The 17,586-nt window shown below is 49.4% G+C and overlaps 1 long non-coding RNA gene across 1 annotated transcript in view; it reads left to right on the forward strand.

The window, feature by feature from the left end:
* LOC120938041 overlaps positions 1-17,299 on the forward strand; it is a 51,616-nt gene extending 34,317 nt beyond the window's left edge. Inside the window, exon 3 of the long non-coding RNA XR_005748777.1 lies at positions 17,177-17,299. This is a non-coding gene — a long non-coding RNA (uncharacterized LOC120938041). The remainder of the gene's footprint in view (positions 1-17,176) is intronic.
* Positions 17,300-17,586: the final 287 nt, after the last annotated feature.

Consider the following 17,586-nt stretch of genomic DNA (forward strand, 5'->3'; position numbering starts at 1 on the left):
CCACAATATTCGCACAGCTATTATCAAACACATCAAGAAAATAAAATTGCGCTAGTCAATGCATTAATATCTAATCAGATAGTGACCACATTAACATTGATGAATAATGTGCAAATAACAAGACTAATCAATAGATTACATAGATAATAGTGCAGCGCTGCATATCTATAAATCTTATATAAACAAATAATTAAATATTCCATAAAACAATTTATTGAAAAAACAAACAAAAAAACTGTTCATATGTAGATTTCCAAAGCTGTCACCGCTGTGTAAAATCCTATTTAAATGGATCCAATATTTAGTGTCCCACCACGAGGGGTAATGAGGGACTCTTACCAGATACTCAGGACCACCTATCGCTAGGATGGCCAGATAAGCAAACAGAATAACCTCTGCAGGGTAATATGGAATTTTATTTTATTTTAATTCTTTATTGTTTTTTTATTACCAAACACATACAGGCACAGAATTGTGAGGGAAAAACATACATTACAAGGAATTTCAATGCAAACACATTATTATATTATATTTTGGGTAAGATATAAAACATTTTCATTGAGTAAATACCAAACATGTTAAACCTTAAAATTGTGCCATTAACCACTTCCAGTCCGAAGGTGTCTTTCAGATTCGGCATTTACAAGACTAAAACAGTTTTTTTTGCTAGAAAATTACTTAAAACCCCCAAAAATTATATATATTTTTTTCTAACACCCTAGAGAATAAAATGGCGGTCATCGCAATACTTTTTGTCACACCGTATTTGCGCAGCGGTCTTACAAGCGTACTTTTTTTTGGAAAAAATTCACTTTTTTGAATTAAAAAATAAGACAACAATAAATTTGGCCCAATTTTTTTATATATTGTGAAAGATAATTTTACGCTGAGTAAAATGATACCCAACATGTCATGCTTTAAAATTGCGCCCGCTCGTGGCATGGCGTCAAACTTTTACCCTTAAAAATCTCGATAGGCGACGTTTAAAAAATTCTATAGGTTGCATTTTTTGAGCTGCAGAGGAGGTCTAGGGCTAGAATTATTGCTCTCGCTCTAACGATCGCGGCGATACCTCACTTGTGTGGTTTGAATACCGTTTTCATATGCGGGCTGCGCGCGAGCTCGTCGGGACGGGGCGCTTTAAAAATTTTTTTGGGGGTTTTCTTATTTAATTTTATTGATTTTTTACACTGAAATAAAAAAAAAAATTATCGCTTTTATTCCTATTACAAGGAATGTAAACATCCCTTGTAATAGAAAAAAGCATGACAGGTCCTCTTAAATATGAGATCTGGGGTCAAAAAGACCTCACATCTCATATTTAGACTTAAATGCAAGAAAAAAAAAAAAAAAAGGAAAATTTGTCATTTAAAAAAATGACAACAAAAAAATTGTCTCTTTAAGAGGCTGGGCGGGACTGACGTTTTGACGTCACTTCCGCCCAGCAAAGCTATGAGGACGGGTGGGGGCCATCTTGCCCTCACTCAAGTCCTCACACACGAGCTGGCAGCATCCGATCTCCTCCACCGCTACCGACGGCTCCGGTAAGCGGCGGAGGGCGCGGAAGAGCGGCGGGAGGGGGCCCTCTCCCGCCACCGATAACGGCGGTCTCCGCGGCGTTATCGTTTACACGGCCGCCCACTGTAAAGATGGATACCTCGTTTGTGGCAGCAGCTGCTGCCGTTACCGAGATATCCAGCTTTAAAAACAGGACGTACATATACAGTGGGTGGTCGGTAAGTGGTTAAGGTGCAAAAAAACAAACAAAAAAAAAAACAAATAGATACATAAGAGCCGGTTCACACAGGGGCGGCACGACTTCGGGGGCGACTCGGCCAGGCGACCTGAAGACGACTTCTAAGGCGATTTGCAAAATGACTTCTGTATAGAAGTCAATGCAAATCGCCCCGAGTCGCCCCCGAAGTAGTACAAGAACCTTTTTGTAAGTCGGAGCGACTTGCGTCGCTCCTATTAGAACGGTTCTATTCACTACAATGGGACGCGACTTGTCAGGCGGCTGTGTCGCCTGACGAGTCGCCCCAGTGTGAACCGTGTCTAAACCTATCCATATATAGGGCATATATATAGTAGTACCGATTGAGCATGCATTTCATTTGCTGAAGACAAAACTGAAGGGAAAATGCCCCAAGAAGAACAAGCAGGAACTGAAGACAGTTGCAGTAGAGGCCAGGCAGAGCGTCACCAGGGATGAAACCCGGCGTCTGGTGATGTCATCGCGTTCCACACTTCAGGCTGTAATTCACTGCAAAGAATTTGCAACCAAATTTGGCTCAAAAGTGATATGGTCCAGAAATATTTAGACAGAATAAAGGTGGATAAAGCACCTGGACCTGATGGCATCCACCCACGGATCCTAGGTGAGTTGAGCTCTGTCATTTCAAAGCCACTGTATCTAATATTTAGGGACTCATTAAAGACAGGAATAGTACCACTGGATTGGCGCAGGGCCAGTGTGGTGCCCATATTTAAAAAGGGAACAAAGTCTTTACCAAGTAACTATAGACCTGTTAGTCTAACTTCTATAGTTGGGAAGATACTGGAACGTTTAATAAAAGACCACATGGATGAGTTCTTGCTGGAAAAAAACTATTTAAGCAGCAGACAACATGGATTCATGAAAGACAGAAGTTGTCAGACAAACCTGATTTCCTTTTATGAAGAGGTAAGTAAAACCCTGGACAGAGGCGTGGCTGTGGTCGTGATATATTTGGATTTTGCAAAAGCGTTCGATACTGTTCCGCACACACGGCTCATGTGTAAGGTAAGGTCTACAGGATTGGATATATCAGTTTGTAAATGGATAGAAAACTGGCTGAAAGACAGAATTCAGAGAGTCGTGGTTAATGATTCTTACTCTGAATGGTCCAATGTTATGAGTGGTGTACCCCAAGGTTCAGTGCTGGGACCCGTACTTTTCAATATATTTATAAATGATATTGGGTCTGAGATCAAAAGTAACATTTCTGTCTTTGCAGATGACACCAAGCTATGCAGTGGAATAACGTCCTTACAGGATGTCGCCAATTTACAAGCCGACCTCGATGCTCTGTCTAATTGGGCGACTAAGTGGCAGATGAGGTTTAATGTAGATAAATGTAAAGTTATGCACTTGGGGGCTAAGAATATGCATGCATCATACATACTAGGGGGAGTACAACTGGGGGGATCTGTAGTGGAGAAGGATCTGGGGGTTTTAGTTGATCATAAGCTCAATAATGGCATGCAATGCCAAGCTGCGGTTTCCAAAGCGAGCAAAGTCCTTTCTTGTATTAAGAGAGGTATGGACTCCAGAGACAGAGATATAATTTTGCCCCTGTACAAATCATTAGTAAGACCTCATCTGGAATATGCAGTTCAGTTTTGGGCACCAGTTCTCAAAAAGGATATCGGGGAACTGGAGAAAGTGCAGAGAAGGGCAACCAAACTGATAAGAGGCATGGAGGAGCTCAGCTATGAGGAAAGATTAGAGGAACTAAATGTATTCACTCTTGAGAAGAGGAGAATAAGGGGGGATATGATCAACATGTACAAATATATAAGGGGTCCATATAGTGAACTTGGTGTTGAGTTATTCACTTTACGGTCAACACTGAGGACAAGGGGGCACTCTTTACGTCTAGAGGAAAAGAGATTTCATCTCCAAATACGGAAAGGTTTCTTCACAGTAAGAGCTGTGAAAATGTGGAACAGACTCCCTCCAGAGGTGGTTCTGGCCAGCTCAGTAGATTGCTTTAAGAAAGGCCTGGATACTTTCCTAAATGTACATAATATAACTGAGTACTAAGATTTATAGGTAAAGTTGATCCAGGGTAAATCCGATTGCCTCTCGGGGGATCAGGAAGGAATTTTTTCCCCTGCTGTAGCAAATTGGATCATGCTCTGCTGGGGTTTTTTGCCTTCCTCTGGATCAACTGTGGGTATGGAGTTGGGTGTATAGGATTTTACTAGGGGTGCAACGGATCAAAAAACTCACGGATCGGATCGATCCTCGGATCAGGAGTCACGGATCGGATCATTTTCGGATCAGCAAAAAAAAAAAAAGACAAATCTTGTTACACCCACCAGAGTTTTAGATTTCACAGTTCTTCTCAACATAAAACGGAGCTTATGTGCTTAAATACAGTGTTTGGAAATCCGACGGACTGTTTATTGCTAATGTGACAGAACACCTCCTGATTTTCACATTTAAACAGTCCGTCAGATTTACAAATACTGTATTTAAGCGTATAAGCTCTGTTTTGTGTTGAAATCACTGCATCTCGCAATACTTATATGTGCAGCCAAGTGGAAGTCGCAGCCCCATGTAAGAAAGTGGTGTCACCAGTTCCCTACTGTGACCTGAACTATCCCAATCATCAGATCCCTTTAGTGTCATTGATCGGCGGGCTGAGTGTCTAGTGAAAATCCCCCCTACGTGCTCAATCCATACAGATCCCCCCGATCGCCTCCTCTCTCTTCTCTGGCAAGCAGCAGGACGCCTGGTGCGGTGGCAGCGGCTCCCCGTGTGGATTCCTCAAGGTGCAGCATGGAGCTCATCGCTGGGCTGTTGGGAGTCAATGACATATTGAGCTCAAGTGCCCACAAACTTCCGAGGAGCAGCCTGCATCCCCCGCGCCGGGTGGACCTCGATGGCCGCCGCTTCGATAGCTAGGCCGAAGCCGCGGCCTTTCCTATGGACCGGGAGGCCCGTGGATCGCCGTGTGTCCCGACCCGAAGGTGCTGATCCGTACGGATCAGTTGCACCCCTAGTGACAATACTTGATGTGTTCCCACTGTCATATGGCATTCTTGTGCCACAGTGCCTACACACCGTCACGGTTTTATCCACTAACCTCTTTCCTTCATCATTATATTTGACAGGGAAGCCAAAATTCTCCCATACAGGGGATTTAAATGACGCGGGGCATTCAAGCTCCTCCGTTCGCCATGACCATGCTGTGTGTGGACTGAACATGTGCAAATTATTATTATTATTTTTTTTTAGAAAACAATCCTCGGATCACGTGTGTGCGGTTCGGATCAATCTTTTTCGGTTCGGATCACGGATCAATGACAATCCGTTGCACCCCTAGATTTTACTGTGTTTCTTATTTTGTTTTTTGTGGTTGAACTGGATGGACTTGTGTCTTTTTTCAACCTGACTAACTATGTAACTATGTAACCAAGTATTAAAAAGTGAAAGTTTGATTTATGATTGTTATTCTCTCCCATTACTTTTGGTCCCTTAAAAAGTGGGAGGCGCATATACAAACTGTTGTAATTCCTACACCGTTCACCTGATTTGGATGTAAATTCCCTCAAATTAAAGCTGAAAGTCTGCAGTTAAAGCACATCTTGTTCGTTTCATTTCAAATCCATTGTGGTGGTGTATAGAGCCAAAACAATTAGAATTGTGTAGATGTCCTGATTGTATAATCTGAATAAACCAAGAGTCCTTTGGTAAAATCAATTGGCCAGAAGTGAAGATCTAGTGATCCTCTCGCCCAATCACTGACACACTTTTGACCAAGAGATTCAAAGCCTGCCCACCACGGCAAGGTAGACTCTTCTAGGGCAGGAACTACACTAACTACACTAAGCTACCCTGCTGGATGCTAGTCATCCTTTTTCTAATGTTGGGTGTATGTTTGTAGTAGGCCTCATCCTATAATCTGTGTGTGCGATCTACTCTCTCCTAATTTGGTTGTGTGTGTGTGTACATCTATCTAAAGCATGGAGCGGTCAGTTTATGTACATCTGGACGTCCTCTGTTCGTGTAGGTCAGTGCATGCCAGTCATTGTATGTGTGTCAGTAAATAAATGTTAGTCCTGTTTTTACCTGGGCACTTAGCCAAACTCATCTGCAATTCTGAGTAAATCTTTCCTTCTGTCAAAAAATCTTGGTCCTCCCGGTTTGAGGATGAAGAAATCACATGCTCTGTCCATCTGTGCATACATCTTCAGCCTAAAGATCTCCTCCTTCCTTTCAGGTGGAAATGGTTTTGAAATCTCCGGGTTGTTCTTTGGTTTAATGCCTTCACGTCCCCTATTGTCTATGTCCCCTTCTCCCCTTCCCCCAGGTTGTCTTTGGGGAAATAGATACTGTTCCCTCCTGGTCCCCCCTATCATACTGTTCCCTCCTGATCCCCCTATCATACTGTTCCCTCCTGGTCCCCCCTATCATACTGTTCCCTCCTGATCCCCCCTATCATACTGTTCCCTCCTGGTCCCCCCTATCATACTGTTCCCTCCTGGTCCCCCCTATCATACTGTTCCCTCCTGGTCCCCCCTATCATACTGTTCCCTCCTGGTCCCCCCTATCACTGTTGCCTCCTGGTCCCCCCTATCGCGGTTGCCTCCTGGTCCCCCCTAATACTGTTCCCTCCTGGTCCCCCCTATCACTGTTCCCTCCTGCTCCCCCTATCACTGTTCCCTTCTGGTCCCCCCTAATACTGTTCCCTCCTGGTCCCCCCTATCACTGTTCCCTCCTGGTCCCCCTATCACTGTTCCCTCCTGGTCCCTGTGATGCAATTGCCTATATGCTTCAGTCTAATGCTCTCCCTGCTAACTTAATGCTGTGGGTTACAGGTAACAGGTGTTTCATGTGTGATTCATCTCTCTCTGTGAACACTGTTCATATGTTAAATAAGGCTAGCTTTTGAAAGGCCTTTAATTGTGTGATAACCCTGTCTACAACCTAGTGATTCTCAGAGGTGTTAATAGGTGTCAAACTGGATACAGACGAAACGTCTGCTTAGGAAACTCAGTGTGTGAAGGTGGTTTGTTGTTTAAGGAATGTGCAGTGATTAGACATGATAATTGTCGGTCGGTGCCGACCTGTCTGGAATGTTTTAGTAATTAGCCTTAGTGTGTGATTAGGGGGGGTGGAGATTTCATTGTTGCTTCAATGTCTTGGACTGTATAAAAAGCTGAGAAGAAAAACCATTAAAGTCTGTGTTGTTCCAGCAGTAAGCTTGGCATGTGTGGCTTTCTGGGCGACTCCAGGGATATTCCTTCTCGTGGAATATTGGGGTGATTTTCGTTATGGGAAGAAGGGAACGTTGACGGGGATATCATACCAATACCGTCACAATTGGTTGGCAGCAGTGGGATTTTTCCCTTCTATTCCCCTTCACACCCGGATTCCAAGCAGACACTGGAAGAACTACTGGAAGTTCGTGGAAGGATTGCTAGCAACAAAACCAAGCGGGTCATCATAGCAGAATCAATGGAGATAGACCAGGAGGACGGGATTGCAGCAACGCCAGCAGTACAAGAGATGGAGACACCAGTGATTCAGGAGGAGGAATCGCCAGCCAACAAGCTAATGAGAGAGAAGCTAGCGTGGTTCGGCCCGAACCCAACGGCAGATGTGGTGCTGAGAGTGATGGACCTGTTAGCGAAGGAGGCTAAAGAAATAAGGGACGCAGAACTACAGAAGGCTAAAGAAATAAGGGACGCAGAACTACAGTTAAAACTGGCAGCAGTCCAACAAGCAGCCGCACCTTCTCCGAACAGTGAGTACAGCACAGCAGACACAAGGAAGATTCCGTTTAGCGCTTTTGATGAAAAGGACTGTGAAATTGATAACTACCTGGCGGATTTTGAGCGACAATGTAACCTGCACCGAATAGCTAGAAGAGAGTGGGTTGCAATATTGTCAGGCAAACTGTCAGGCAAAGCTTCTGATGCTTTCCGGACCGTGCCAGATCAGGATATCCATAGCTACGCCAGGGTTAAAGAAGTGCTCCTGGCTCGTTATGCAGTAACCCCAGAGTCCCACCGACAGAAGTTCAGGGACTCACGCAAAACCACGAAAGACTCTTACGCGGAATGGGCATGCCAGTTGTCCCTGTCGGCCTCTAACTGGGTTAACAGCAGCCAGGCCACCACCGCAGAGGACATTTTGCAACTAATGCTCCTGGAGCAATTTTACAATCACATCCAGACGGACGTCAAGGATTGGGTGAGAGATCGCAGGCCCATGACTCTACCAGAGGCCGCGAAGTTGGCGGATGAATATGCGGATACTCGCAAGACAAACCAGGTCACACCACGGGTACAACCTCCACAACCAACGGCGCCCTCACACCCACCAGCCGCTAGATACCAACCGCCTAACAGACCGATGACATCTAGCCCTCGCTACCCACGCCAGGAGGACAACGAACAACGCTGCTTCCAGTGCAAACAGTTGGGTCACTTCAAGCAGAATTGCCCCATGAATGACAACACCAGGTCAAATTGGTCTCAACCTGGGTACCGCCCACCAGCAGCAGCCCATTGTGTAGACTCGGCTTGGGATCCCCAGGAGCTGGGTCAGGAAGAACCATTGGGCACCCCTTACGAAGCCCTCATGGTACAATCTGTTATTACGGACAACAGGGAACACCATTGTCAGCTGGTCATGGGCGACAGCCATGAGCCGGAGGGGCCTTGGAGGGAGCTGGGCAGAAAGAGGCACCGCCAGCTACCCTCCAAGAAGAAGAGGTCCTGGAAGTCATATAACCAGCGGACCTGGGAGGAGAAGAAGCGACTGGAGGAGATGGAATCGCAGCGGGCGCCCCAGATGCGGGCCGAGATGTTCGCCAAGGGCCCACCGGTGGCCCCTTACACCACCACCCAGTTCCTGATGATGAAGGACCACGTGGAAAGCCTGCAGGACATGAGCAAGCAGGATCTGATCCGTGAGTACATAGAGCTGGAGGAGTGCATAAGCCGCATGGAGGAGGAGAACAACCACCTGAGGTCACAGCGGGCTGACCCCCCCAGGCTCCATGAACTGGAGATGGAGCTGGAGAAGCTCAAAGAGGAGAACCGGCGGCTGCGGAGGGAGCAGGGGGTGGCTGACCTTATGGGGCTCTGAGTCCCCTCCCCCCCCCGGACTCTGAGCACCAGTGCTACAGCATTTCAACAAATATAACTTTTTCTTTTTATGAATCTCCTGTGACTGTCACTTCAGAGCCATAACCTGCCCCTCTCATAGCGGGACATCTAGATGGCGGCGCACAGACCCATTCGCCGTCTTCACACTGACTTCTGGTGACTCTGCAGATCACACAAAGACTTGGGGACTGACCGGCATGTGATCTGACGACCCGGTGACATACCTGAGTCGGGAGCAGTTGCCAAGGGAGGTCAGTTACGCCAAACGGAGTTAACCTCGGACTAAAAGCTCTGAACCCGTCAACCCTACTGGACCAGGGAAGGTCCAACCGGGTTTGCCGTAGCAGGGAGAAAATGGGGGGCCATTGTGATGCAATTGCCTATATGCTTCAGTCTAATGCTCTCCCTGCTAACTTAATGCTGTGGGTTACAGGTAACAGGTGTTTCATGTGTGATTCATCTCTCTCTGTGAACACTGTTCATATGTTAAATAAGGCTAGCTTTTGAAAGGCCTTTAATTGTGTGATAACCCTGTCTACAACCTAGTGATTCTCAGAGGTGTTAATAGGTGTCAAACTGGATACAGACGAAACGTCTGCTTAGGAAACTCAGTGTGTGAAGGTGGTTTGTTGTTTAAGGAATGTGCAGTGATTAGACATGATAATTGTCGGTCGGTGCCGACCTGTCTGGAATGTTTTAGTAATTAGCCTTAGTGTGTGATTAGGGGGGGTGGAGATTTCATTGTTGCTTCAATGTCTTGGACTGTATAAAAAGCTGAGAAGAAAAACCATTAAAGTCTGTGTTGTTCCAGCAGTAAGCTTGGCATGTGTGGCTTTCTGGGCGACTCCAGGGATATTCCTTCTCGTGGAATATTGGGGTGATTTTCGTTATGGGAAGAAGGGAACGTTGACGGGGATATCATACCAATACCGTCACAGTCCCCCCTAATACTGTTCCCTCCTGGTCCCCCCTATCACTGTTCCCTCCTGGTCCCCCCTATCACTGTTCCCTCCTGGTCCCCCCTATCACTGTTCCCTCCTGGTCCCCCTATCACTGTTCCCTCCTGGTCCCCCTAATACTGTTCCCTCCTGGTCCCCCCTTATCTCTGTTCCCTCCTGGTCCCCCCTATCACTGTTCCCTCCTAGTCCCCCTAATACTGTTCCCTCCTGGTCCCCCCTTATCGCTGGTCCCCCCCTTATCGCTGTTCCCTCCTGGTCCCCCCTTATCGCTGTTCCCTCCTGGTCCCCCCTATCACTGTTCCCTCCTGGTCCCCCCTATCACAGTTCCCTCCTGGTCCCCCTATCACAGTTCCCTCCTGGTCCCCCCTAATACTGTTCGCTCCTTGTCCCCCTTATCGCTTGTCCCCCCTTATCGCTGTTCCCTCCTGGTCCCCCCTTATCGCTGTTCCTTCCTGGTCCCCCCTTATCGCTGTTCGCTCCTGGTCCCCTCTAATACTGTTCCCTCCTTGTCCCCCCTTATCGCTGTTCCCTCCTGGTCCCCCCTTATCGCTGTTCGCTCCTGGTCCCCTCTAATACTGTTCCCTCCTTGTCCCCCCTTATCACTGTTCCCTCCTGGTCCCCCCTATCACTGTTCCCTCCTGGTCCCCCCTATCACTGTTCCCCCCTGGTCCCCCTATCACAGTTCCCTCCTGATCCCCCCTAATACTGTTCCCTCCTGGTCCCCCCTTATCGCTGTTCCCTCCTGGTCCCCCCTTATCGCTGTTCGCTCCTGGTCCCCCCTAATACTGTTCCCTCCTGGTCCCCCCTTATCGCTGTTCCCTCCTGGTCCCCCTAATACTGTTCCCTCCTGGTCCCCCCTTATCGCTGTTCCCTCCTGGTCCCCCTAATACTGTTCCCTCCTGGTCCCCCCTTATCGCTGGTCCCCCCCTTATCACTATTCCCCCCTGGTCCCCCTATCACTGTTCCCTCCTGGTCCCCCCTAATACTGTTCCCTCCTGGTCCCCCCTTATCGCTGTTCCCTCCTGGTCCACCTAATACTGTTCCCTCCTGGTCCCCCCTAATACTGTTCCCTCCTGGTCCCCCCTAATACTGTTCCCTCCTGGTCCCCCCTAATACTGTTCCCTCCTTGTCCCCCCTTATCGCTTGTCCCCCCTTATCGCTGTTCCCTCCTGGTCCCCCCTTATCGCTGTTCCCTCCTGGTCCACCTAATACTGTTCCCTCCTTGTCCCCCCTTATCGCTTGTCCCCCCTTATCACTGTTCCCTCCTGGTCCCCCCTTATCGCTGTTCCCTCCTGGTCCCCCCTTATCGCTGTTCCCTCCTGGTCCCCCTAATACTGTTCCCTCCTGGTCCCCCCTAATACTGTTCCCTCCTGGTCCCCCCTTATCGCTGTTCCCTCCTGGTCCCCCTAATACTGTTCCCTCCTGGTCCCCCCTTATCGCTGGTCCCCCCCTTATCACTATTCCCCCCTGGTCCCCCTATCACTGTTCCCTCCTGGTCCCCCCTAATACTGTTCCCTCCTGGTCCCCCCTTATCGCCGTTCCCTCCTGGTCTCCCCTAATACTGTTCCCTCATGGTCCCCCCTTATCGCTGTTCCCTCCTGGTCCCCCCTTATCGCCGTTCCCTCCTGGTCTCCCCTAATACTGTTCCCTCCTGGTCCCCCCTTATCGCCGTTCCCTCCTGGTCTCCCCTAATACTGTTCCCTCCTGGTCCCCCCTTATCGCTGTTCCCTCCTGGTCCCCCCTTATCGCCGTTCCCTCCTGGTCCCCCCTAATACTGTTCCCTCCTGGTCCCCCCTTATCGCTGGTCCCCCCTAATACTGTTCCCTCCTGGTCCCCCCTTATCGCTGTTCCCTCCTGGTCCCCCTTATCACTGTTCCCTCCTGGTCCCCCCTATCACTGTTCCCTCCTGGTCTCCCCTAATACTGTTCCCTCCTGGTCCCCCCTTATCGCTGGTCCCCCCCTTATCGCTGTTCCCTCCTGGTCCCCCTTATCACTGTTCCCCCCTGGTCCCCCTTATCACTGTTCCCCCCTGGTCCCCCTATCACTGTTCCCTCCTGGTCCCCCTAATACTGTTCCCTCCTTGTCCCCCCTTATCGCTGTTCCCTCCTGGTCCCCCCTTATTGCCGTTCCCTCCTGGTCCCCCTAATACTGTTAACTCCTGGTCCCCCTTATCACTGTTCCCTCCTGGTCCCCCTGTGCTCTCTTTCCCCCGTGTTCCGTGCTGTGCTCTCTTTCCCCCGTGTTCCGTGCTGTGCTCTCTTTCCCCCGTGTTCCGTGCTGTGCTCTCTTTCCCCCGTGTTCCGTGCTGTGCTCTTTTTCACCCCGTGTTCCGTGCTGTGCTCTCTTTCCCCCGTGCTGTGCTATTTCCCCCGCGTTCCGTGCTGTGCTCTCTTTCCCCCGCGTTCCGTGCTGTGCTCTCTTTCCCCCTCGTTCCGTGCTGTGCTCTCTTTCCCCCGCGTTCCGTGCTGTGCTCTCTTTCCCCCGCATTCCGTGCTGTGCTCTCTTTCCCCCGCGTTCCGTGCTGTGCTCTCTTTCCTCCGCGTTCCGTGCTGTGCTCTCTTTCCCCCGCGTTCCGTGCTGTGCTCTCTTTCCCCCGCGTTCCGTGCTGTGCTCTCTTTCCCCCGCGTTCCGTGCTGTGCTCTCTTTCCTCCGTGTTCCTCACTGTCCTCTCTCCCCCCGTGTTCCGTGCTGTCCTCTCTCCCCCCTCAATTTGTCAGGACGGTGAGCGGAGGTAGGAGCCGCTAAATCCGGCTCCTACCTTTTCAGAATGAACAGAGTCAGTGATCACTGTGTTTACGATGCTTCAGTTTATGAATGGAGAGGAGCTTCTCTCCATTCTTAGCTGAAGCTGCAGAGAAAGGGACTGGGGAATCTGTGTCCCTAGTGCCTTTCTCTGTCGTAGGCCGAGTACTCACGATCAAACATGTCCGATGAAACCGATCCGCGGACCGTTTTCATCAGACATGTCTGCCCGGGGACTGCCCGGGGACTTCTGTTCGATGGCCGTACACACCATCGAACAGAGGTCCGAGCGTAAACAATACGCGGGGCGTGTCCGCGGTGTCGCCGCGTCGATGACGCGGTGTCGCCGCGACAATGACGCGGCGACGTGGGCGGCCTGCCTTTAAAAGGCTTCCACGCATGCGTCAAAGTCATTCGACGCATGCGAGGGATGGCGGGCGGCAGGACATGTACGGTAGGTCTGTACAGGGCTGGAAACCTGTCCGATCCGCCCGAAAATGGTCCGATCGGGCCTACACACGGCCAAACATGTTTGCTGAAACTGGTCCGCGTTTCAGCAGACATGTTTGGTCGTGAGTACGGGGCCTCAAAGGGGAGATGTCAGAGGTCTCTTAAGACCCCTGATATCTCTCCAAAAATAAATAAAATGTAAAAAAAAAAATAAAAAAAACCACAGACAATCCACCCCCCCCCCCAAAAAAACACAAAAAAACCCCAAAAAAATCACTGTAAAAAAAAAAAAATACTGTCACATGACATTGAAAAAAAGTATCGGTATTCGGTATCGGCGAGTGCTTGGAAAAAAAGTATCGGTACTTGTACTCGGTCTCAAAAAAGTGGTATCGGGACAACCCTAATGGTAATCCCTGGTGGTCCTGGGCGGGCATCCGAGGGGGCCCTGCGCTGACAAACAATCATCACAAACCCCCACGTCAGACGATTAACGGCTCTTCCTGTTTACATCGTGATCAGCCGTGATTGGACACCGCTGATCACATGGTAAAGAACCTCAGTCAGCTCTTTACCAAGTTTGGTGTAGTTATGTGTCAGACTGATGCGCACCCCTCACAGTGGGTGTCGGCTGTTATATTGTCATATGACCACCGCCTGGCCGTCATTGTGCTATCGGCCAGGTGGGAAGTGACACTAAAGGTTTGTGTGTTTTTTTTTTTTTTTAAAACAAACATGTCATACTTACCTCCACTGTGCCTTTCGTTTTGCACAGAGTGGCCCTGATCCACCTGTTCTGGGGTCCCACGGCGGCTCTTGCGGCTCCTCCCCGCATTAGATGACCCCCTCTGGGAAGCTCTCTACCGAGGGGGTTACCTTGCGGACACGCTCCCAAGTCATTCATTTGGCGTGCATAGCCGCTGAATGTATGACTCTGCCCTGCCCCCCAGCACCCACGTCATTGGATTTGATTTACAGCAGTGGGAACCAATGGCTGCGCTGCTGCTGCTATTATTATTATACACAATTTATATAGTGCCAACAGTTTACGCAGCACTTTACAATGTATGGGGGGATATAACAATTACAGTATAGTTCAATACATATGGTACAGGAGGACCCTGCTCGTAGAGCTTACATTCTAAAGGGAGGGGTGGTGGTACTATCCAATCAAGAGCCAGGAAGCCGTGGAGAGAGCAATGGTGGGGACACGCTCACAACATTTCGGGGCTCAGGCAAGTAAAACGGGGGTCTGGGGGGCCGGACACTGCGAGGTGTTTTTTTTTCACCTTAAGGCATAGGATGTCTTAAGGTGAAAAAACAAAGGTTTACAACCCCTTTAATTGTTAGTGTAGGAAAATTTAGCCTGGCTTAGAGCCAGGGCTGGGTTGAATCTGTGTCAGGTTTGAGTGACCCAGAGAGTCTGGATTTCTCAGCAACCACCACTCTGGTACCCCCCCTGCTTTCTGGAACCTTGGAGAAGCTTCTAGAAGTAGAAGTAGAGGTTGGAGTCTAGGAGGAGCTGCTTGGAGTATTGATGAGGGCCCCAGCCAATCCCCAGCAAAATGGGTTGGCAGGGGGCAGGCACCTCTTAAATACTAATGGGTCATGCCAACAGGGGCAGTCGGGTGGAAGATGGAGATGGAGTGCTGAGGGGGTTGTAATTGGCCCTTGAGGGTGTCCCCTAGTCTGGGGGGGGGGGTGTGACCTGGGGCTTGGGTGCTGGAGGAACCCTCTACAACTCACGGAAGAAATCCTTCCTGGAGGCACAGGGAGAGGACAGCAGGTGAGTGAGCAGTCTGCAAGGACTGTGGAGGGGGGGCTAGTAAAAATGGCTGCTGCAGCCAGGAGGGCTGGCAGGGGTGGTGCTGGGACCAGTGACCACAGGAGGAAGGCGTACTAAATGTTTTAGTGGTGTCACTCTACATTCCACAAGTATAGAGGCTGCGAGTCTCTGCCTGCAAGGGGCCATTGCTATAGACTTTTACAGAGTGACACTGCTGATGATTCTGTAAGCAAGTGCTGGAGGAAGGAAAGGAGCTCTATATAGGACTGTATATACTAGGAGTTTTTCCTGAAGTTTGCTTTTGAAGTCAAGTGGGCATCCCATCATTTCCCCATCCAAGTTATTAACCCCTCAATAAAATAACAAAACAAAGTGCTGGACTGTTTTCAGACTCTGGGAACCTGTGGAAATTCAGTGTACCTGGCTGTGCCGGGCGGGGGAGTCCTACGTGGGGTGAGATACACTTATGATCCTAAGATGCAATTGTATCTTAACCAGGGCTCAAAATGTCAGGTTCTGAGCTACTCGCCAGGCCTTAAGATTTACTCGCCACCAGTTGCCCCGCCCCTAAACGCCTTTGTAAATTATCATATTTTATCCAGCTCATACATAGGTATACCATAATTGCAAATGCCCCCCTTCCAACGCTCTCAATAATGCCCACCCAGCTCTCTCACAAATCCCCCCCCCCACCTCTCTCACAAATCCCCACCCCAGCTCCCTCACAAATGCCCCCCAGCTCCCTCACAAATGCCCCCCAGCTCCCTCACAAATGCCCCCCAGCTCCCTCACAAATGCCCCCCCAGTTCTCTCACAAATGCCCCCCCAGTTCTCTCACCAATGCCCCCCTCCCAATAATCTCCCCCAGCGCTCTCACTATTCCCCCCCAGCGCTCTCACTATTCCCCCCCAGCGCTCTCACTATTCCCCCCCAGTGCTCTCACAAATCCCCCCCACCCCAGCTCTCTCACAAATCCCCCCACCCCAGCTCTCTCACAAATTCCTGCCCCCCCCCCCACCCCAGTACTCTCACAAATCCCCCCAGCAGCTCTGTCACCTCTTGGAAATATAGGATGCAGCCGGCACTGTGCTGTTTAGTTATTTTTTTTTCTTCAGAGCTCTGACTGTCGGGACTGTAGCACAGAGGCGAGGAGAAGTTTCACTGCACGTCACTCGGCTCCATGCTACAGTCAGAGAAAGAAGGTGCCTTGGACTGAAACAAAAGCAATACAGGCGGTTGCAGCACAGGGACACCCACCAGCAAATGTGGGGCATATGCCCTGTGTCCCTGGCGCTCACAATAAAGCTGTCTCTCAAAACTATTTCATAGGGGCTGCAGGATTCCTTACCAGGGGAGCTGCTGAGACCGAGGCGGAGGGCGAAGCTGGTTGAAAATCGTGAGATTGGAGTCTGCATTGAGGAGGGGGGAGAGCAGAGATTGCCAGCAAGCCAGGACGGTTTGGGGTTATCCCCTCAGCATCCACCGGGCGCCTCTTCTCCTCCCTCAGCAGCATACGGTCTGCTTCTGCCTGCTCCACTCGCTCCTAAATATCCACTCGCCAAATGCGAGCAGGCGAGTGCAATTTTTGAGGGCTGTCTTAACTAGAGGTCAACCGATATGGGTTTTTCCCTGGCCGATGCCGATATTTAAAAATTGGGGCGGCCGATATATGTTGCCGATTTTTGCGGCCGATATTTTAGGGAAAAAAATGTTCCCTTCATCTCAGAAAATCTAGGGTGGAGAGGTGGGGAGGAGGTTATTGTTTAGGGTGGAGAGGTGGGGTGCAGTCTATCAGTGTCCCATCATTGCCACCTCATTAGTGCCCACGAGTTCAGCCTGTCAGTGCCACGTCAGTGCAGCCCACCAGTGCAGCCTATCAGTATCCATTAGTCCCCACCAAAGCAGACTGTCAATGCAACCTCATCAGATTCAGTGCCCATCAGTGCCACCTCATAAGTGCCCACCAGTGCAGCCTATCAGTGTCCATTCGTGCCTGTCAGTGCAACCTCATCAGTACCCATCAGTGCAGCCCATCAGTGCCACCTTATTAGTGCCTACCAATTCAGCCTGTCAGTGCCACCTCATTGGTGCCCATTAGTGCTTACTGATGCCGATTTCTCTAAAAAGGCGAAATATTGGTCGATATATCAGTCGACCTCTAGTCTTAACTATCAATTGAAATCCACTTACCCTGCGAGTGGCATGTTGATCGAATGGGTTTTCGACTATAGATAAATTGTTCCATCACAAAAGAAATTGATTATTTATTGAAGTGTGTATGGTCTCCATTAAACACAAGATTCTCATCTTCTTGCTCTATCAGACACTTAGTTGCACTTATTTTTTTTTTCAGATTCACCATATAGCCCCTTCCTTGACGTTTATGACCTGAAACCGCTGAAACATCAAGGCTCCGTTTTCTTGAAAGGGGTTCCGGTGACAGCGCCCATATCGCAGACCGAACAATATACCACCGGGGAAAAAAAGGTAAAAAAATAGAAAGAAGGGAGCTATTACCTTGTCCTCCTGCAGGGTGACTCCGATGGGAGCTATGACTGTCCTCCTGCAGGGTGACTTTGGTGGGGGGCTAGGAGTCTGTCCTCCTCCTTATATCTGGAGAGCTGTGATATCACCCCTGTATTATATAACTTACACTACATTGTCAAAAGTATTGGGACACCTGCCTTTACATGAACTTTATTGGCATCCCAGTCTTTGTCTGTAGTGTTCAATATTGAGTTGGCCCCGCCCTTTGCAGCCTTT

This window comes from Rana temporaria, chromosome 4 (assembly GCF_905171775.1).
Source record: "Rana temporaria chromosome 4, aRanTem1.1, whole genome shotgun sequence".
NCBI lineage: Eukaryota > Metazoa > Chordata > Amphibia > Anura > Ranidae > Rana > Rana temporaria.